Source organism: Temnothorax americanus, unplaced genomic scaffold, assembly GCF_048541705.1.
Source record: "Temnothorax americanus isolate GAGA-0224 unplaced genomic scaffold, ASM4854170v1 Scaffold17, whole genome shotgun sequence".
NCBI lineage: Eukaryota > Metazoa > Arthropoda > Insecta > Hymenoptera > Formicidae > Temnothorax > Temnothorax americanus.
This window is the reverse complement of record NW_027509307.1, coordinates 2,118,185-2,141,927: the sequence shown is the minus strand read 5'-3', so window position 1 is coordinate 2,141,927 and position 23,743 is coordinate 2,118,185. Positions and strand designations below refer to the sequence as shown.

Here is a 23,743-nt window from a genome sequence, read left to right as displayed (position 1 = left end):
GATAAAGTGGTATTTAATGTGAGTTAAAAAACAATTTGCGATCGTAAGTAATTTTTATAAATTTGGTGATAAAATACAGGTACTGTATACTTCTTGTGATAAGACAATATTATCAGATAGTTAAATGTTATAGGTATTATTATTAACTATAAGCACTGTCAGCACTGACATTACTTCCATGTTAATTCAGGAAATTTCATATCATAGCTATTCTAATTATAATAATACTGTAATTATAATACGAATGAAATACATATATTTATAGAGATATATTTGTATATATAATATATAATATTAGAATATATATAGCCTATAGGTAAATATGGCTCATGATTATACTTTATGTTCTGTTTCTTTTTAACATTCTTCGCGATGCATTGATGAATATATAATGCACTCTGAATATTTCAAATAAGAGGAGATACGATATGATATTTAAAAGCATAAATGTGGCCTCTGACGAATAAATTGTGCACTTTTATCTCGAGTTAAATTTGACCAAAGATAGAGGAACGGGATGTGTCTAAATTTAATTTTACTATTTTTTCATATAGTGCTCTCATGGTGGTACCTATCTTAGTAGTTAATAAATATTAATAAGATAAATCGTATTTGTCACTTCTATCTTATTTCACGATTTATCTTATTATTTATTAACTACTAAGCAAAAGCTAATTTTATCGTGCTAATTACCTTATACTCGAAAGTATAAAATATAAAATATATATTTGTATGCGTTCAAAGAAGGAAAAGAAAACAAAATTTGTGTAATTAATACATCAAAATAAATATTTTTTATTCCGAGATAAGATCTAAAAAATTTCATCTTTGGAAGAAATATATAAAAGTAAAGATTGTATTTCGAAAGATAATTTTTCTTAATTCTTATTTAATGGCTAGTTTGTAAGAAATGAAAACGCAGTTGCAAAAATAATTTGAGTAAATCTAATGCCTCTTATTGCAAGGGAAAACTCGAGATTCGCCATTTCACATTTTCTCGTTGCATGAAACTGGAAGCTTGGTTAATAAGACGAGAGCCAAATAAAACATCAAGTAAAAAGTATAAAATGAAGTCAATGGCAGAAAGTTACACGCTAGAATAATCTTGCAGGAAATTGATAAAAATGGTGAACCACTGGTAGATACTATATCTATTTATGTCTACCCTAGATATATTATAACCACGTAATAAAAGTTTCTGTTTTTGTAACTTTTAATTTTGAGGTAATCATAATCTTCAGAAGAATTAAAGTTAATCCGTGGTAATGCCGCAACGGTGGTAAAAATTTTATTTTACCGTGAAAAATAAAATTCTTTTAATCTGTAATAAAATTATTATAGTAAAATCCGAAATACTTTATTTGTAATACACTTTTGCTGTTTCTAAAGATGTAAAACGTAAAATGTACACGTTTCTCTTATTATTATGTACACGTGTAATTTTAATTTTATTTGTGGAATAACGATGTCTTAACGTAGATATTATATTCGATACTTGATATCTAATTAGAAATTATATATATATTTGTTTGCATTTAATAATACTTAGTTAATACATAATTGATATACGATTAAATATTATATTCAAATATATGTTCAATTATTTTATGTTTATTAGAATCATTAATAATGCCTGTTTTTTCGTGGTTTTATGTTTTAAGTAAAATTTAATCATATTTTCTCGTTTCAGTTTCACCACAGTAACAGTTTTCTTTGATTCTAAATGCTGCAAAAGTTCCCCGAGTCCTTTCTTGGCAGCAATTTCTTGTGATTCTCCACGTTTTACTCTTTTACCTCTTCTCATGTAACGAAACGTTTTATTCCTTGCACGCCTGCTCTAGTAACTCTAGTAACTAACATCCGGAATACCAACTGGTTCTTTTTGTTTGAATGTCAGTATTGTTAGATACGTAAGAATGCAGTTTCCTTTTTGTTTCTTTTTCCAAGAATTTCTTAACTAAAGAATCTTAAGAATCTAAAGTGTATTTGACCTTTAAAAAATGCATATAATTTATTATTCTGTTTTATACTGTAGAAAAATATGTTATTATTGTTCTAAAAATAATTATAATTAAATTTAGTATTTTGCTTTTATAAAGAAAACAAATTTGATTATATTTCATTTACCTTTGACAAAATTTTTAACTTTATTTCGCAAGGTAAAGTCTTAACGCGCACTTCAATGTAGAAATGATATAATATTTTCGTTTGACCTAGTGTATACCGGGCCAATCCTTTGTGAGGAAGAATTGCGCATTCATGGAAAAAGTGGAGTATGCGCCTTATGGAAGATATAGGTTGATATGTCGAATATTTTTTTGTGGACGTATTTATGAACTTAATCGGTCGGAAAAGTAGGTTATTGTACAGATTTCATACTTGAAAAGCGATAATAACTATAATATTTTGCCGCTCTGCACAGGCTTTCAAATATTTGTCCATTATTAACTCTTTAAGGCCGGAAGTTGCATAGCATAAGTGCTTCCCTTGTTTTATATATCGCAGCTGCCTTGAAAGGGCGGTAAAGTAAATTACGCGTTTATTTCGAAATAATTGTAATAGAAATTTAATTGTAATCAGATATCTCCGCGTATGTACTAATTTAATTGAAAAATAAGTAAGTTTCGATTAAGCTTGTTGTGCTACAAAAGACGTCATTACGTTTGAAATACGTAAATGGCTGATTATAGGCAAAGTGTTTTACTGGATCGCTCAACAGAATTTCCTCTCGTTCTTATTTCATGGAAATTAACTTCGAGCGCCTAGTGATTTCGAAGCATCTCGTTGACGATGTAAATAGCGTAATGCAATTACACGACGATAAGGAACGAAAGCTACGAATGCATTTTATTTCACGCATTTTGCGAGGAAAGTGATGCGGTTGTCATTGGGTGTGCGAGGTTTCCTGGACATTTGCTTATAAGTTATAAGGCACCCAATTACTGGATATGAAATTGCAAGAGCATATTTATACATGAGCTTTTAGAAAAACTACGATTTGAAAGAAACGTTTATGATCCGTTCTCTCATTTGCATGTACTTAAGTTACATGCAAATGAGAGAACTCGTACTTATTTTTCATAATGCAATTGTTAATGCATTCTCTTTTATAAATGCGTTATTAAATTTTACGTATTTTTAAGGTATATTAAACGCAAAAATACCGGCAATTCTTAACGCCTTTTTTTAGACCATACCTCGGCGAAACGTGAAAAAGAAATGTTTAGAGTATTCGGCTAGAAGAAACGCAAAAAAGAAACGTTTAGAGTATTATGCCAAAACCCAATTCAGTCAGCTCCTGCTCCGGAGTGCCCCGAGAATATGTGTATGCATCTTACGATAAAACGCCATTCTCAGGCATCGCAAGTGCACTCTGCCACTCTTCGTAGATGCTAGAGAATAAGGAAAGTGCTTTATACATCGAAATATAAATCTTACACACATCTGCTTTATAACAATAAGACATTACTATGTTAATGGTCGGCTTTTATCTGTTATCTACTTATCTTAATATTCATTTAATCATTTATTTCATATCTATTTGAATAAGTCGTTAAAATTTCATAAAGTTTATGACAGCTATAATTTGTATGTTTGAATGTTATTATTTGAATTTCGATGCTGTATCATTGCTGTATGGTTGATAATCATACTACAGTGTACTTTGTGGTTAACTGTGATACGAAGAGCTTACCATTGATCATTACATGGTTTATCCAGCTTAGAGGATGAAAATGGTTTCACGTGAAGTCTGAGCAAAATCATTACTAAGAATCATTCTTTATTAACCGCTTTAACGGGCTACTTTTAGAATCAAATATTTTGGCTTATGTTAGAAATATTATTTTGTCACGGAAAAGTTTGTTTCGGAAAGTATTGAACATCAAACTGTCAATTCCTTCGCGTTTTACCGAGATATAGTCTGAACGCATTGAAAAATATATTTGCTATATAGAAATATATTTTCGTGTATACAGTTGAAATAAGTATAAAGTATTTTATGCATTTATTTAAAAAACTCAAGCTAGATATTTTGCTACATTGATCCAAGTTAAAGTTTAAGTGAAAATATAAACATACGCGGTAATTTTAGAACACCCTGTATACCATAAGAGAGAACATTTCAGTATCTGCGAAGTTAGCTTGTTATAGTATAGCTTATTGCGATGATAAGTTCGATTTAGTGGAATCATGATAGGATCTTTTCCCTTTTAGATTACACAACCTCTTTCGTTATTCTTCTTTTCAAACCTTGAAGGAATCCAACCTAACTCACGTCCAATGGAGCATTTTATTCTCTTCGCCCATTTTCGACACTTCAGTAACTTTGAATCACCGGTAGCACCTTAGCCATCAGTAATTTTGAGGAGAAAATAAGCGCCGACATATTTTTCAGCGTTCTTCGATGATATAAAATTGTGTAACTGATGCCACTCTTTTTTATTTTCTTGATAAAAATTTTTTAAAAACTTATTATTTGCTGATATAATTGTCGAAGAACTTAAAATGTAAGAAAATTAACGAAGATCTATTTATAATTAATTCTATCAAGAGAGAGAGAGGGGGGGAGGGAGGGAGAAATCTATATATTTTAGTAATATATTATAAAGTATACTTTTTTGCTGTCGAGTATAACATTTGTATAACTATACAAAAAATCAAATGTTTAATGAGAAAATACGAAGGGTGAATAAAACTGAATGGAAATTGTCGATTTAAGAAATAGATTAAGAATAAAATTGAAGTAAAGAACTGTGAGTTGAGCTGACAGAGATGAATTAAATGAAAACTTGCATCCCACTAAGATAATTGAAGCATTTGGAGTAATTGAAAGAGGAGGTTGGAAAGTCAGTTTACGAGTTGATGAGTGATTGGATTTATGTATTTTTCACGATTTCACTCTTTCAGTATTATACAGATTAATTAATTTAAGATTTGATTTACTAAATGAAATTACGATTAAATATTACATTGATACACTTGAATTATTAAAAACATATGTATATTTGATTGTCTCTGTAGCACAAAAGTTAGACATAATAAAAAAGCAATAAAATGAAATAAAATTAGCCTCATATTAAGTGTTTTGTTATGCATCTATCTACGATCTACGATCTACGAAATATGCGAGAAATTAGATTTCATTAACGGCTAGTTTTAGTTGTTTGTGAAACAATTATACTTGCAGTTTACTTAAATTTGTTAGTAAAAAAAATATAGGTCTCTGAGTGGTTGCGAAAACTTTAAGTCAACATTGTTGCACCATCTGTGCCAAAAATTTACTCACTTTAAGTAACTATACTGTTTGTGAACTATCGTTGAAATTACCGGTATATTGCGTTTTGAATTGAAATCGCGCCATTCGATATTTCGAGCATTTCGGACCGGAAAATGTTTGCAACATGATTCAAATTACAGATCGATGCCATAGCTGTTTCGTAACAAGTGGTGGTAGCAGTAGTAATAGTAGTAGTAGTAGTAGTACGTAGACGCGCACCCTGCGTCGTTTATTACGCGGTGCCATGAGACTCCGTTCTCTCGACAAGGGCTTCGCGGCAAACTGAGGAGAGGATTAAATTTGGAAAAAAGGAACAGGTGTTGGTGAAGAGATAGACATGGCAGGTGAAAGCGTGGAGTAGATTCGAGAATGAACGCCGAGAGAGAAAACACAATTCGTGCGGTGTCGAGTGGCAAAGGACCGACCGGAGGTGCCACGCTTCGCAGACGTCCCTAGTGCGCAAGGGCGTTGGCGCTGACGACGGACGGTACTGGAAGTGTCGGGGGTGTGGGGGTCTGGGAGCTTTGGAGCTTCATGGCGGGGGTGAAAGCATGAGGGGGATGAACCGAGTAGGGGATGGTGTTGAGGAAATCCGTGGGGTGGGACAACCGGAGACGACTGTGCTCCCAGTCGCTCAGTCCGCGCCCCGACACGCAATCACACGCACACTTCTTGTTCAAAAAGACAACAGAGTTTTCCGTTCGTTTTCCGCACACGGGGATTTTCAAGTCGATTCGTAATTCCCGCTGCCGCGATCTCAGATCAGTTTGGGAACACTTTGTTATCGATCTCCTCGTCGATCCTCGATACCTCGACGGTATATCCCACACTTTCATCGGTGAGTATAATGGCTGATAGATAGTGTCGCGTATCTGATCTGATCCATACAGAGAAAGAGTGGAATTCTTCACTAATTCTTGCGATGCGTTCTGTGCGACAGCAGCTGTTACGTAGAAGTTCGGGCAAAACTTTCCAACTTTCGTAGTATTTCTTTGTTACACTGCGCTCAGATGGCCGCGTTTATCTTTAATGTCGCAGTCTAGAAATGTTACGTCGCATTAGTGAGAAATTTATCACACAACGCGATAAAGCACACGTAATCCGCTTCTCTTTCATCTTCGTCAAAATTTTGTGTTACCTCGCGAATTACCCTCATAATTACAATTGCCACACGTCCTCTCCGGCTTTCATCCTGCTAATGGAAAGCCGGCGAGTTTGTTTTATCCTCAAAAGAAAGAAATAAGATTTCACGTTATCATCCATGTTAACGAATCTCTCCCAATTTTGTACGTAATAAGATTAAAAAAAAAAAAAAATGCTAAACAAAACGATCAAGATTTAATGACAGCTTCTTCATGCAGCAACACTATGCATTTATAAACTATAAAACTGTGATATAAAGTACACACTTTGTTGAGTAAAAATTAATTCAACTCTTAATAAGTCATCTCTTTTACATTAGTTTATAATGATCGGTATTAATTATTTTAATAATTTGTAATAGACAACTATTTATTGTCTTCTTTTATAAACATTTAAAATAGTGCTTGAAAAGAGATACATATTTTGCATTTTTAAAGAAATACGATTTTTGTGCTATCAATTTCTTTTCTATATGTTAAATATTGATATTATAAATTATATAAACTTTTGATAACTAACAAGTATTTCATAATTTCCTCGAAAATACAGAACAATAAATATACCTACTTATTATACAATAGCGTTCACAACTTTATGCGCACATCTATATCTCATCTTTCGTACCGTACATGTTGCTGTAATCTTAAGAGGAAAGCTTAATCTAAGAAGGATTAATCTGCTTTCAATTTACTAGACCTTTACTGAAGATTGAAGCTGAGAAGTTTACGATAGTACGCGTCTTTTATTAAATATTTACAATATAAAAATGGGACCCAAGATAATAATTCAACATATGTGCATTTAAGATGTTTTGTTATGTTTGGTTATATAATAATTTTTTATATAAAAATTAAACACTTTTTAATGAATCTAGTTTTGTATTAAAAAAATAAAAATTTTAATTGGATAATAAATCTTGTAACACACACACAAAAAACGAAATTATTTATTAACGAGCAATAGAAACAAATATAAAAAAAACATTAATAAAATGAAATATTTTAACCGAATAAGTAACATTTACTGTTTCGCCGTAATTGTAAGCAGAAATATTTTAATTTCTACTTATAATTAAGTAGATATACGTAATAATAATTATCAGGTTGTTTTAAAAATTGTTTAATATCGGTTCTTTTTACAATATATGTGGATTTGTGTTACAAAGAATAAGTTTTAATAAATTAACAAAACGTCGGAATTTTTGTCGGAATTTTGATATGAATGGGATTCTCATTAATTTTCTTGTACAATACAATATTCATCATGTATCTTCAATATTTCTGCCAATGCTTTTATCAATGCAACCGAGCATAACTTCATAATGTACTCGCATTTTTGTCGTATTAAATTCTAGAATGTATCATATTTGCACATCAAATATGCACAAAATGTGCAAAGATACATTGGTATTGAAAAGATAAAAAAGTGGAATAAACAAATACAGCTGATATCATCAAAATCATATTAATGATCATAATCATAATTAAATCGTTCTAAATTCAAATATAATACTAATGTCACGGTAGTTTTTTAATTATGCAGAGAGGCAGAGTTTTCTGTCGGAGAATCAGCCATTACTAAAATTGAAATTTCTTGTATTTATGATTTTGTGTACAAAATAATAATGCAATATTTATGCTTATTGTATTTATTAGTGTACTCTCATGATTATTCGAAGTTTGAGAATATTATTAATAAGCTACACATTAGCCGACACATTAGCATAAAAAGTCTCTGCGGCTTTATGGCTTCACACAATCGTTATTTGCTGCAGAAAATCCATTTGCTAATTGGAGAGTTCTGCCATTTACGAAATCAAATATGAATGGCGAGTAAGATTGGTTTACAAATTTGCACTTCGCCACCAAAGCACATTAACGAATTACTCTTATGCATCATCAATCGGATTGACATATGTACATGTTATATAATTACCGTATTTCGATTTATATGCAGGATACCTAAAATTATCTAATTTCTATAGGTATACATATATCATACAAAATTTCTACTTTATACAAAAAAATCAATGTATAGCAAAACTTTTATTTCGTAATAAGACTTTATCCGCGTTATGTACGAAGTTAACATTTTCTTCTAAACTTACGCAGTCTTTTTAATAATCTCGTTAACAATCTTATTGTATTTATCTCTTTATCAATAGTTTAAAAATTATGCGAAAACATTGCCTTACATTTTTAAATAGCTTCACCAAAGTCTCTACTATTTTACTTACGTTCTTAAAGTACAAATGTCCAGTCCTGACTCATTTTTATGAGGTGGCTGGTAATTTTATGGACGGTTGGCAAGCACGATCCCGAGAGTAAGCCAGAAACTTTCTTGCAGCTGCTTTGGACCGCTCATCTCCCTGCTGTCCAAACTTGATTCATCTAACTTCGCTCGATGAAGTTTCCTATCGAAAAGACATGAATTTCGCTATCGATGCAAAAATTTGAAGAAATCACCTCTAGCACGTTCGCAGTTTGTTATTTCAATCAAAAGTTTGCGATGGGATACGACAGCTGTTTCAAAAACGCGATGTAGCCAATTCGTGACGTCAGCTTATTGACTGAGAGAAAAGAACGGGGATTTTCTGGTCAAAGGCCATGAGCATCGCAAAGCAGATCGGAGAGTGAATCGACGGGTTATTATTGAAAAAGTTATAATTCACTCGCGCGCCGTTGACAAAGCTAATTTCTTCCTCCCCTATTTCGATCGAATATTTTAATTGTCAGCAGCCCTTCCTGTTGTTTGCCTCATTGTGCTTTCCTTTGCGCTAGTGAACTGGCTTAATTGAACTCTACATTCGTTTGCGCAAAAGAAAAATTCACAAAGTGCAGTCTACATTGCAAGTGCGATGACTTCGAAGATTTTATTGTTTGTATCGTGACTTTAATTACCGTAGAAAGTCGTACAAGAGATTCTTATTAATGTGTATAATGTGTATTCTGATGTATAGCTGATACAGAAGATAGAAGTTGTTTATCGCTGTAATGTTGTTAATCGATTTGGAAGTTTGCGATGATAGGTTTGGGCGCTTGAACTGATAAGAAGAAACAGAACCAGAATTACCGCCCTTAAAAAGAGATGAGCTTACTTAGTTTTCACTTACGATCGGATCGATCGAGAAAAGCGAATCGGATCAGGGCCAGGTTCTGAAAGCGGTATGCGGTATCGCAAATTTAATTTTTAATAGCGAGTCTGGATTTGTTCAATCTCTTTTTATATCCTCCGCTCGTCTTTTGCTTTCTATATATCACTTGAACGATTCCCTTACAAAAAAAGATTATTATCGTATGACCCAGATCGCTTTAGTATGCAGGTGACATTACTTGGGTAAAGAGAAATTCAATTTCTGAAGAATACCTTTGAGCATGATGTTAATCTGTAAACTATTTCCCGAATAAATAAAGCCATCTCCTTGGGTTTCGCGCATATCTCGCGATTAATACTTGAAATATTCAAACAGTAAAATATTTCAAAGTTAAGAAAAATTACTAAAAGATAATATTTAGCACAAATATATTTATTAATTATATTTTCTTTTAATATTATATAATGTTTAAATTAAATATTGATATTATACAACAGCAACAACAACAATAATAATAATAATATATTATAATATGGGATCTAAAAAATTAGAATAAGAATAATTCGACTAGTTAATTAATTTTTTTTTAATCAAAAATTATATGAAGCTTTATCCGGTATCTAACACGCTTAGTCTAAGTTATTGATAATATGATCCGCTTTTCAAGTTTCTCCTGGGTTATCAGTTTGGATTATGTAATTTAGAGTAATAATTTAACGTTATCGAAGGATTGGAAATTAGTTGAGGGAAATGAGCCACTTTGCTTTATATGAGATTTACAGAATTAATAAACGATGGATTATAAGAATTTAAACGTAGGTGCAAAAGATTCTTTAACATTTAACCAAAAATCTCGCGCGATTTATTTCAATCATGCTTTTTTAATTATTATTTTTATCATTTTTTCGACATAACCAGTTATCAAGCTTTTATTTTTGACTATTTATTAATTCCTTTCCCCTTTAGGGAGAATTAAATTTGTCTTATTTTTAGATTGAATCGATCTGCACATATAAAGCATTTTCCATTATTGTTCTCGTGAACATGTGTATAACATTGATCAAATTTTGCTTTATATTTGGAAAGCTGACAGATTTAAATTGCGCGTAAATCGTATTTACGTATTTCACACGCATGTGTATCGAATGTTAAATGATCTTATATTAAGTTCGTTTAAAAATAATATGGCCTTTAATTTCTATATATGTTATCCTTTAAGTTCTAATAATTATGTGAATATTAAGTACTACATTGAATAAATTTCTATTTTGGATTATAGTAGTTAACAAAAAGATTGCAAGATTTTTACGAAATATAAATTGATTTAAAACTATATATAGTAAAAGAACATGAAAATGATTAACGATGGATTTTATGTGAAAGTATAGCTCACTTTACTCCATGACAATTGGAAATAAAATATTAACTTTGTAATATATTTTTTCTATAATAAAATTGCAAACGATTGCAAATATTATACTCGGCGTATTGTATCCTTTATTCGAGAGAGAATTTCTACAAAATACTAAAAATATAAAGCAGCATTTTTTTCTGGGGCGAAATGAGGATGTTATTACTGCAGTTGTTGCTCTTCAATATCCTATCGGGATTGAACACGGCTACTCAATGAAGACATTGCCGAGACATATTTATGATCTTGTTTTCCTGAAAAATAAGAAATTTGTATCTCGGGGAAAATATTCATCGCCAATTGCTGAAGATAAAACGGGAATCATTTGAAAGTTTTTGCGCGAAGAAAGAATCCTTTTTCTGCGCAGACTGTTGTTTTGCTACGCCTTTTGCATATATTCCGCCGCGCTGGCTAAATGTTCCGGTCTTCATCGTGTGTTGCATAATGCAATAGACGTCACGCTCCTTGATCGGTCTGCTTTGCTTCTATTTCAATTAATGCCTATTGATTTGATCGGGTCGTGTCATTACGCCGTGTCGTAATTTACATGAAAATTCGTCCCGGTTTGGCACAAAATGTCATCGATTGACGAAACGCGACAATGGACTGTGATATATATGTATATTTCCTGAATATTAAATAGATTGATACTGTTCCGTTAAGGTCAGAATATTACACTTTCGTATGCAATGACTTTTTTATCACCGTGATATAACTATCTTGGAAAAAGTGAATATATTAAATAATGCTTATTTAATATATTAGTAAATTTTGGATATAAACTCTATGCAGGAAAGGCACAATTGTTTGTAATAATTGTGCATTAAGTAGTTTCAGATTAAATCGACACCGATAGATTTCTTGATATGCATTTATATCGAAATAACATCCAAGCGAGATATTGCTCGTGTGATCATATTTTTATTATAAAATATTGTAAATAAAAGAAAAAATGGTATAAGAGAACGGTGTTAAAATGAAAATTAAACTTGAAAAAATTCACGAAAGAATTTACGAAAGATTAGATTACGTTTTATGCCTTCGTAACTCGATATACGGAATAAACGATCGCATGTGCCATTTCGAGCAGTCTGCGAATTGCCAATTAAAGCTTTTATAGGCTATGACATAAAGTCAGCGAGACAATGGGGAACATGTCTGCGTCGGTTGTCTACGCCGTAAAGCAAAAATAACAAAATATAAGAAGAGTAAAAACGCAGTAAAAGCACGTACCGCTCGGCCATTCGAGTAAATGATCCATAAAAGCTACGTACTTCTGACAAAGCGTTCCGTGCGCGACGCATTACCCGTTCGTCTCTCTCGTAAAAAGTTTGCTTGAAGCTGATGACGGTTAGTCTACGACTAACTACGGTCCGCTCTAGAAATTAGCAAGACTCGATAAGAACAAGCGAATCTATTGATCTTACGGTCTTTGTTTGGTTACATTGGCTGCTTTCCGTTCGTCGGTGCAGCATCGACATCGTTAAGACGTCCAAGTTTCCGAAAGGTCTTAAAGATTTAGAGGGATTCTCGTAGACGATTCCACATAGGATCCACCGCTTCGATAAGAAATAGAAACAACAGGCAAAAAGCGGAAAGAGGTAAAGCAAAACGATGGGCAAATGGACGAATCGGGAGAGAGAAAGAGAGAGAGAGAGAGAGAGAGAGAGAGAAAGGAAAAATAGAGAAAGCATAACAGAAATGTGAATCACTGGCAGAGATTTTATCCGCTGCATCTCGGACGTTGTTCTCCCGTTTATTTTCTTGCAACTACGCGGTGTTCTCTTTTTTGCTTACCGACGCGTAAGTTTTATTTATAACACACCGTTGGCTTGGGCATTAGCAGCGTTTAATTATCTATGCATGCTGCGTTCCGGAGACCATCGCGATTATTCTCGCGCGCGCTGTTATCCAACATAATTTTGTAAAGTCAAGGAAAAAAATATGTACACACGTCAGCGGATGCTTTTTATCCGTCTTTCGGAGTTTTCATCGACGATTATCAACGTCAGGCCATGGCTATACATGCCTATATGGTACGTACATGCATATTCATCGTTCTTCGTCTGGTATTGGTACACATCATTAATATTTCCGATTAAACGTCGTTTTAGCGGGCTGTCACGTGCATTGCGTTCACGTCATGTAATTAAACTCTGTAACGAGGTACTTCGGCGGTTTTATGTAATTAATAACATACCTGACAGCGTACGTTTCTCTTCTTGCTCGAAGTCGATCGTTGCATTTCTGATTAGCCCCATCAGGTCGATTTAAAGTTTTCCTTTCAGCTCTTCCTGTTTTCCACCCAGCAGCCCTCGTGGAGCAGCTATGAGAGAAGTAAAGGCCAATATCTCGGGTCTTTATGAATCCCGTTTGTTACGGGAGCCTCTTTTGAAACTGAAAATCTTCAGGATTTCATATAAGATATTTCCGCTGTACGTTCTGTTTCTCTCCAGACGCTCGCGGTCATTTATATCTGTCAGTGACATTTACGCTTTTGCAAATTGGTACGTAATTTTTTCACATGCTGTAGGAAACAGGTCGCCCTTTAACTTTTTTATTCGAGGGAATGTTAATATAAACTATGATGTTATGTTCTCTGCACATAAAGTCTTATGTTCTCGAGAATACCTTATTAAAAATTTAATACTTTGTACTGTTTTGAAAAATTCCAAGCAACATATTTTAATATGTATTGATGAAAATATTTAATTTGACGATTCTATGAAACTATTGTTTACTATTTCTATATCATCGATATTTCATGTATTTTGTATTGTATTAGAATCATTAGTAATGTATTCTATAAAAGCATTAAGTTTTTTTTAGCTTCTATCGTTACAACATATGTGCATATAGAATATAGATCATAGATTACATTTAGGTATACTTGATATAAAGAAAGCTCCTATTTTAGATATACTACAATTGAAATATAGAATGGAGATATAAATGATGATAAATTTACCTTTTTCGTGCACATGAAAACTACATACACATGGCATTATTTATCTCAATATATCATATAGACAATACAAAATAACTGAAAAGATACACAAAACAAGTCGACGCATTTGAATTTAATGTAAGATGCCAAAAAGTGACAGAGATGATGAATTTAGACCTTTCGGTTAATATGTTAGCATATATTGGAAAAAGAAGCTTATAAATACTGTTATACGAAGGAACAACGTAACAGGTGGTCCAGCCTAACTTGACTAAAATATGCATGCACCACTTTCTCGCATTTATTTAAAAGCTTTTTATTCGTGTACTGCGATAAGATCCAATATATTGATAAGCTGTGATATATTATATTAACACGTCTATAAATATATTTATTGGTCAATAATTCGCGTGCGTATGAAGACTTTTTATCAATATATTTAATAAAATATAGATTTTGTTTATATTTTACTTGTAATTTTTATAAAAGTTTAATTTTTTACCGCATGTATTTTGTAAATTATTTAGGAGCTAAAAATAATTTTTTTTGCAAGATATCAAAATTTTTTTCATTTATATTATAGAAGAATTTAATAACTGCAACGTCTAATAAATGAACAAAATGTCTTTATATGTGTGCTTATAATAAAACGCAACGATTAACAAGCACGGGAAGTGCATTACGAAGATAAGATCAGTGATAGGCATGTGTACATATGGAAGTAAACCTACTCTCTCCACAACAGCGATTTCCACAAAAGATTTCATTAAGGCATTTTCAACAGAAATCCGCAAAAGTATGATTGATTGCATGAACGCATACATTTATTGCCTAAACAAACATGCGTATATCAATGCACAGAATTCTTTTCTTTTGTTATTAGTGCATTATGAACATTATAAATAATGGATGAAAATAAGTTTTTACCGCAAAATGTTATATCGATGATGACTGTAATTAAATTGTAGCTATAATTTTTCGAGATTAATGTTGACCAACTCGATTGCCTTGAATATATGAAAAAGTGTTCTTAAAATTCAACAGTAAATATTAATTAATTGCAATTTATATGTGATATTTGGTTTGTATATTTAAAATATACACATAAAATCAGAATATTTTTTGCTGGAAATTTATTTTCTGTACGATTGTAGATTGTTATTATACATAATTGTTCGAGTTACATTTGTAGAACAAAAATTATTGAAATAAAAACTCGTCTTAATTTCACAGAGTTTTAATCCATTAATTTTAGTTCCAAACGTCAACACATTTCTGCGCACAAATAATAATGACCGTTAATAAGTCTTATTGTTAACATAGTTTTAAGATCCGAAGGAGATCGTATTTATTCATGGAATTCTCGACGGGAAAGGCATAAATTATACATTCCAGGACAAAGTTAGGAACAATAAATGAGGCGGCGTTATAAGTTTTCTGTATTTTACCGAGTGTACTTAGTACGAAGATAAGGGTCTGTTCTCTGATGAGTATAAAAAAGGCGGCGATAAAGCGAGGGTGGGCAACACGGAGAGAAATTTTCATAAAGAAATATCGTTTCGGTTTAAAATCAGCAAGAATTCCAAACTATCCAAATGCACATAGGATACATTGCTGGTGATACGTTGCCGTCACGTTCGTGTATCGGAAAGGTGTTATTCAAGATACCAGGTCACACGTATATTGAATCGCGACGCCTATTAATTACCGAGGCAGCCTATAAATCTTAAACTTTTTTAATGGCTGCGTAAATTTCGCACCATATATTACACGTGGTCTTGTCAATTTCGAATGGCTCATCTCGCGTTGAGAAGATGATGAATGGCATTTCTTTTCTCTTGCACGAAACTTTCCATAAATTTTTTCGTTTCATGATCGAAAGTTTAATTAAGTATGAAACGTAATTGAAATTTCGCACTGCACTTTCTATTAAGTATAATACAAAATTACAAAAAAAAAATTATAAAGTGAAAAAATAACATTATTTTTTTTTGTGGAAATTTATAAAGTGATTATTGAGTTTTTGTGTTTGTCGCTGTTTTGAATGGATGTTGCTCTGAGCAAACAGCTAACAATAAGTGGAAATGCAGGAAATACGTTCGGTTTTAATGACCACGCTTTTACAGAGGTAAATGTGCAAACGTTTTTCAGTGCCTGGCGAATAAATATTGGAAGGCATAATAAAGTGGAAGTTTTCACTTGCAATTTCGTATTGAAATACGTCGACACAATTACATACTCCTATTACAAGTATATCTGTTGTAACTTGTTACGTGCGTAACTTCAACTTCAACCACATTGCTTGAACCTTACCTGCTGCAATAGCTTCGGGTCGTTATTTATGGCAACACACAAAATGGCACCAGATGGTGTTTTCATTACGCCGGTAACACAAACCATCATCAGCAGAACGGCGCGATAGCATACGTGTTCGAAATAAAAAATAGTCCGAGATCGTGATACTCATAAACAAACAACCGATGGCCAGTGTAATCTTCGCTAATTCACTGTGGTGTTGTGTATTATACGAGAGGATGCGTTGTATATGTACACCGCGTAACACACAATTAGTATCGACAGTGGGGCACGAATGGTATGGATTTTACAGATTTATATCCGTTCTTTTGTTCACATCGACACGGTGGTCGTAAGCTGCGAGCACATGACATCAAGTAAATATCATTCGATACGACAGTATATGAGACCTATCACAAAAAAGATTTTAAAAAATGAGCTCTCCCAAAGGATTCTTTTTATTTCCACGATTATAAAGAATTAAAAAGTTAAAACGTTTTGTATTTCAGATAATTAAATAATCTGCAAGCTGTTTTTGTAATATGAGATATGACATATGCAGTACATGAAAAATCGTAAAATATATTCTATATAGCATGTATATTTTTATATAATTAATTTCTACAAATTTAACTCATAATAGTAACAAATATATTTTATTTGCTACATTATTAAAGTATTATTTAAATATGTAATTATCCTAAAAATGTAATAAACAAGTATAATTTACATAATTTTTAAATGCAAATTAGAATAATTTTATGACACGTAAAACAAAATAAGATTAGTTTGCGTTAAATGTCTTTATATTCTCTTCTATCTATATTTTTTTTGTAAGAAAAACTGTTACAATATCAGATTCGAACGGTTATATCACGAATACAGCATAATGCATCTAAGGGAAAATTTCGCATATACGTTGCGAGCCGCATAACCGCGAAGCAAAACTTCGAGCAGACTTGCGCCCACGTAAATGTCGTACACCGTGAATGTTGGGAATTTATGAGAAGCCGGGATGAGCCGCGTTCTCTCCAGAGCCTGGAAACGTTCTCGATTTATCGGGCTTATGGGGAATTCAAGCATCGCCAAGGTGTCGTTCTGACGTTCTACTTTCACTTCACGTATAAAATTAGCAATCAATTTTGTTTAATTGACAGAATTGAATAAATATTTTTTTCCATAAAAACAATAATTAAGATTTTTATTTTAGGCTTTCTTTGTTTTGATTTTTACACAAAAATAATGTAAAATTCGACATTAGAGTAAAATATAATTAGAAAAATTATAATATTATTATCTAACTAGTTGTAAAAACACATCCGATCTTCAATAATTACAAATTATTGAATCGCTTTTTGTGTGTGTCTGTGCATGTATTATGTTTAGCTAATACGATATTTCTACGTATAATGCGTAGTTATACGATCGAGCATTGTGTTTAAAACTACAGATTGAATTTATTGATAAAGCTATACATTTAATTAATGCTTAAATTATTAGTACATATTATTCAACGTGGCGTTTCAATTCCCGTTTAATAATATCACTCGGTACTCAATTAAAATTACAATATTAAGTTTAAATCCGAATACTATCTCTTATTTTAATTTTAAAGTTAATTATTTTTTTAGATCAAAATAGTTAATTATTTTTTTACGAAAATTACAACACAGTCAAACTTCTGATTCTTAATTATTTTAGAAATTGCTCAATTTGTAAAATTAATAATTTAATAATAATTAATTACTAATTAATAATTGGCAAAATAAGAGTTGAGCTTCTTCGATCGTATTAAACATGTTTTGCTATCTTAATTGATCTTTCGAAATGTATAAATTTTTCAATGTAAAGGGAAACTCATTCTATTCTGCACAAACAAAATCACAAAACAAGAAATGTCTTTCACACACACGTATACATTAAGCTTGCACATATTTTAAAATTAAACTGCAGTTCTTGAGCAAATAAACTGCATCGATGTAAAAACGGCAAATGTGCGCAAAGATAATAAGTAATGTATGAATGAACGTCAAGTAATAATATTATTACGTGTAACAAAGAAAAATACATATATATTCTTTTTCAACACAATCTTCTTGTAATTGGAACTAATAATATTTCTCTCAGCGCGTGAAACGGCGTGTCGTTTGCACTGTAATATTTAATTTTCTCTCTGTTTCTAGGCAACGAAAAAACGAGCTTTTAGTTCATTTCAATCAGTTCTCGCTACAGATAAAATGGGGTCGATTGCACGACTGATAGTATGATTGGATTTGCGTGTCATAGAATGCAGCCAATCGATGATTGATTGGTCGATTTTTCAACAATAGATTTCGTTACGGAATTGCACAAAGTCTGAAAAGAACTGAAAATATGAACCGTTAAAATATAGAGTGCATTCCCGGTAAAATAATTTAAACGACGAGTCGCGCTAATTGAGCTGCATTATACTGTTTCGTGATATAATCATTTATTTTTTAGCCGTATATGGAAAGAACGGTTTTATTGAAATATTTAAAAAAAGTACTTAGATACATATATCTGAAAATAATTACATTAGACTATCTCTCTAAATAATTATATGGAACACTCAAACTGATCATTTGAATGTTTTGCATAATTATCTTGATAGTCTAACATAATTATTTTCAGACCTGAATTAGCTTAATTTTTACATATTTTAGTAAAACCGTGTATAATATCGAAACAGATATTTTCTTTACTAAACAATTTCCATAAATAAAATCCTATAATAATGATATATACGTAATTCTGATTCTCTACATAAATGTTGTTTAGTTGTATCAAATATATGTCTCATCAGGTACCGCGTCAGAACTCGGTAAAGCGGGTAAAGATATTGCCGTTGACGTCGCGATACGTCAAAGTTTTTCAATTTCATTTTCTTATTTGTGTTAAAAATATCGCAACGGGAACATACGTCTGGGAAGAAACAAACGACATCGTTACAGGGTATAGACGAGCCGGACGATACATCACTACGACGGATATGGTAGAAAAATACGCATCACATTCTCCGCCGTTATAACGACAAAGTCTGCGGAACGGCGCGCGGCGGAATGAGAATTAAACATAGGGCCCCGATAAAGTGACAAGTCGGGCGACAATAATGGATCGCGGCAGGCGAGAAATGAGTCGTTGCCGTTGTCGTTCGGTTTTCTTCCGCTATTCAGCATTTGATAAAGCTCGCCCGTACACGCGACACTATACGTAACACTCCCATTTTTGTTAGCGCTGCTAACTTGCCGATGGTTATCGATAATGGATGAAACGTCACTGTTGCGCGCCACGCCGCTTGATACCACACGTCCAACGGTGCGACGGATCCGACGAAATCCAAATATTTCGCGACGAGTTTAAACCGCGGATATTTACGCGTGTTACAGCTCCGATAAATTTCGCCGATGCATCAGGATTATCAGGATTCATCTGCATGAGCTATATTTATATGAGAAAAACACTGTGAGAAATAATTCGGGTTCTAGTGTTTTTAGCAGTTGAAAAAAACTTATATATTTTTATATAATTATTGTACGTGTGACAGAAATTGCGATTTTATATGAGTTGAATATGAGTATTAGACGTATTTTTCAATATTTTTTATAATGTGGGAATTAAACTCGGGCAAAGGATACATTTTTGCATTCTCAGTGTGAGTAAAAGTTAATAATTTAAAACTGAGGTAATCTTGATTTAGGATCAACTTTTATTTGAGTTAAATAACGAATATATATTGTTCTGCTTTTGATCTTTCGCATTCCTAAATCTTCGCTACAGTTAAGTCTGTTAATCAAGACACATTTATGTTCTTCTATAAATCAACATTCTTTTATCGCGTATAATACACACAGAAAGACATATCGTACATGAGAAAAACGACTATGAATTTTGATATGACAATATCTCGCGAAAAGAGAAGAAATGTTAAATTCTTTGCTGTAAAATATACAATAGAAAGAAAACAAGCACAGTTCTAGAAAAATGCGGACTTGGCAACATGAAAAATGTATTTTAGCTAGTTTACCGCTTACATAAATTTTACGCTTATAATAAAAGATAACAACTACGTTATTTACGAGCAAAGTTTCCTACATTGTTATTAAATGAGTGCACATAGTTTTATAGCGGTAATATCATTATGCTGACAAGTCCATAATCGGATTGTATCGAGCCAATAGCATTTACGATACTCAGCAGAACAAGCTATGATAGAGAGAGAGAGAGAGAGAGAGAGAGAGAGAGAGAGAGAGAGAGAGAGAGAGAGAGAGAGAGAGAGAGAGAGAGAGAGAGGGAGAGACAGTGTATGATTCGATTTATGCGCTGCTTCTGCGTCAAATATTTGTAAGGCAAATGTTTCGTTTCATTTATAAATTAAAAAAGGCTCCACGTGTGTACAACTCAGAATAGTGATGTGACGACTATATTTTAGTTTTAAAATTGGCGACGTCCCTCTTTTCTGGTCTAAATCCATGTAAATTATTTTGATGTAAATTATTTTGATCAATTGCAATGCGATTAAGAATTAAAAATTTAATTTGGCATTTATAAAAGTAACTTATTTTAGAATAAATATTAGAAATTTGTCAAGGTGTACGATAAAGTCTAAATTGTTTTTCTATCATATTTATAAAAGTATTGGAGTTAGTGACAATTGAGTTACCACAATTTTTGATAGTTTGATAACAATTAAAATTCACACGATTTGTAATTCTATTGTCTCTAACCGTGTTTCTCTACCATTTTGCGTTGACCTGAAATTTTTCTTTGAATTGGCGAGCTTTTTGCTCAGTTGAAGAAACATCAACACTGTAGACAAATGTACAAAACAAAACAGTGTCCATTTCAGTTAGTTAAATTTACTGTAGAACAATTCTAGCCCAATGCTTAAATGTAAAGTAACATTTCGGAAATTATACGAATTTTGACACATATACAATATATATTAAATAAAATCAATTTTAATAATATACAGAGTGATTTAAAAGGTTATTAATAAACTGAAGGGGTGTATAAAGGAGTCAGAATAGAGCATGACTTTTGATTGGGAACCCACATTCTCCGAAGTAATCCTGAGTATATTTTTCCAAACGTATTGCACATAGGTATTGTATTTTATCACGTTGCCTTTAAAGAGTTATTTATTTTGATGGGCGTATTTAACTTTTTTTTTCAAATTATATGTTGTCAATTTAATAATATGAGCAGAATGGTTAATTATCATGATACGTGTGTTTGAGAGTAGTTTACAGTACTGTGTAGAATGTCCTGTGCTCATTAAGAGTCCTCAAGCAATTTCGTGTGATTAACTTTGAAATTTAGCGGTTGCTCCGCTCGAAATATATATAGAAATTACGAAGTTTCTGATGCGGTATGCCGGGCAAGGATACCTGATAGAAATTCATCAACTCCGAAGCAGTCTATTACATTCGTCACATCATTTGCACGGAATAATTCGAAGTGTATCAGATAGCTCTATCTCTCTAGTATACATCTATTTAGGTCTGGTATACTATTGCCATGCTATGCATTAGCGTAGTTTGAAAATTACTGCTTACTAGTCAATTCGTTGTGAAATAAAATTGCTTATTCGGGGAGATGTTGTTTGCACAATTTGTTTATCCAAATATACAAATGCACATACATGTCAATCTTTTGCATTTCTGTTTTAACAGACATTCTTTTTTAATAAATTAATAATATATATATAAATATATGTATATATATAATTTTATATTATTATAAAAATTAACATTTGGCGCGCTAATTTTTAAGAATCTTCTATAATCCGTCATGTAATGATCAATTTAGAATCTCATTACTGTTTGGCGTAATGATAAGATTAATGACAAAGAGATTTTAGAAATAAAAATAATTGTAAATAAGAGAATAATATACATAAGTAATATATGTAATATATTGGTAAGAATAATATTTTTTAATACTCACATTGTATTTTTCTTTCTTTTTCAGGTAAGTACCCCAGGCGTGAAATGCTGTCTCAAGAATACTTGTGCTTTCGAAATTTCGGGCCAAAATATATACGTAAAGTATTAAGTACATATTTTAAGATTGCATGGCACGCATAGAAATATTAATTCTATAAGAATATAACATTCTTCTCTTTAATACTTTTTGCGAGGTTATCAACGCTAAAAGCGCGCACAGATAATGTTGCATCACTTTCATCCTCAAAGCTTTCTGAGTAAACCAAAGTTCATTGAAATGATCGATAAGAATTTTTCGGCCTGGGCATTATACAGTGAACACACGATCCTATAAGTCTGTCAAAGGAATGTCTTGGCTCGATTCCAAATCCAAAATGCACCTCTTACGCTAAACCAACAAAGGCGTCACGATCGAGCCAAGACGACTGTTTTCTTTTTTCGGGCCAGCATCATTACCGGTAATAGTGAAATCGTAATGTTTCGGCGAGATATTTAAATTTCTTGCATATTTGCACCGTCCAAGATATCTCAATAATGCAATTTTCGCGTGAAATGCTCTTTAAATTAATTAAACATTTTACACGACAAATATCTTACGAATATAAGTATAATTTCTTTATCTTACAGTCGAACATAGTAATATAGATAATATAGATAAAACACAAAAAATTTTTATGAAAGTATTTGTATATAAAAGTTTACATTTTAAAGAAATAACATTGTTTACTATGCAGAAATTTTTATAATAGAAAAAGCCCTAATATTAATATTTATTTTTTTCATTTGCGCCATTCTTTTTAAGATAAATTAAATATAATTGTTTTAAATGAAATCTTCACATATCTCAGATGATTTGTTCTTCATTATAATATTATAATGAATTGTATTACTATTCTCACAAATAGTTATTTAAAGAATTACTTTAGAAACTGTAACTGGAAAATAGCTGGTTTCAACGAAGGAAAGCGAAAGCATTTAGAATTAAAGATGCACAAATTTTCTTATCTAAAGACATTTATTGCGTGAACAATAATATGAATTTATAGAAATTAAAAGATGGAAATAAAGTTATAGAATGAAATATTATATTCTAAGAAAGAAATGTATAAGCGATTAATCACAAGGATATAAATATTGACAAGTAAAAATATATATACAATAGAAATAGTGTAGTGAGACAGATTTTATTTTTTATTACGGATTAAAAGAGTTAGATGAAAGATAGAAATAGGGCAAGTCGAACGAATGTGCAATGTCATCAATCAAACGAGGTTTCGGCTTCGACGGACAACAACGAGAATGGCGTCATATGATCCGTAAAATCATTGATGCAGGATGGATGATCTCTCATCCTCATCTCATATGACGGATTGATAGAATGACTTCACTCTTTTATGTCGCATCAGTAACTTTGACGTATATCCAATTAAGTTTTTTATATTACCATCTCATCACGTTCATTAGAGAACCTCTATGCATCCGCGAGCAACTATGAAGTTGAATTGGAATACTAGAACTTGTTTCATGCGTTTCGCAACAACTAGCATCATGCATAATTTTTAAGTAATGACATTCTTTTGCAACATAAAAATAACGTTGCATTAAGCTA

General features: G+C 32.0%; 1 protein-coding gene and 1 long non-coding RNA gene across 7 annotated transcripts in view; both read left to right on the top strand.

Moving 5' to 3' along the window:
• The window catches only part of LOC143895945 (A-type potassium channel modulatory protein KCNIP1), a 166,531-nt gene that overhangs the window by 67,212 nt on the left and 75,576 nt on the right, over nt 1-23,743 (top strand). The window lies entirely within an intron of this gene.
• The window catches only part of LOC143895951 (uncharacterized), a 50,287-nt gene continuing 32,373 nt past the window's right edge, over nt 5,830-23,743 (top strand). For both annotated transcript variants that reach the window (XR_013256508.1, XR_013256507.1), the window contains exon 1: nt 5,830-6,116. This is a non-coding gene — a long non-coding RNA (uncharacterized LOC143895951). The remainder of the gene's footprint in view (nt 6,117-23,743) is intronic.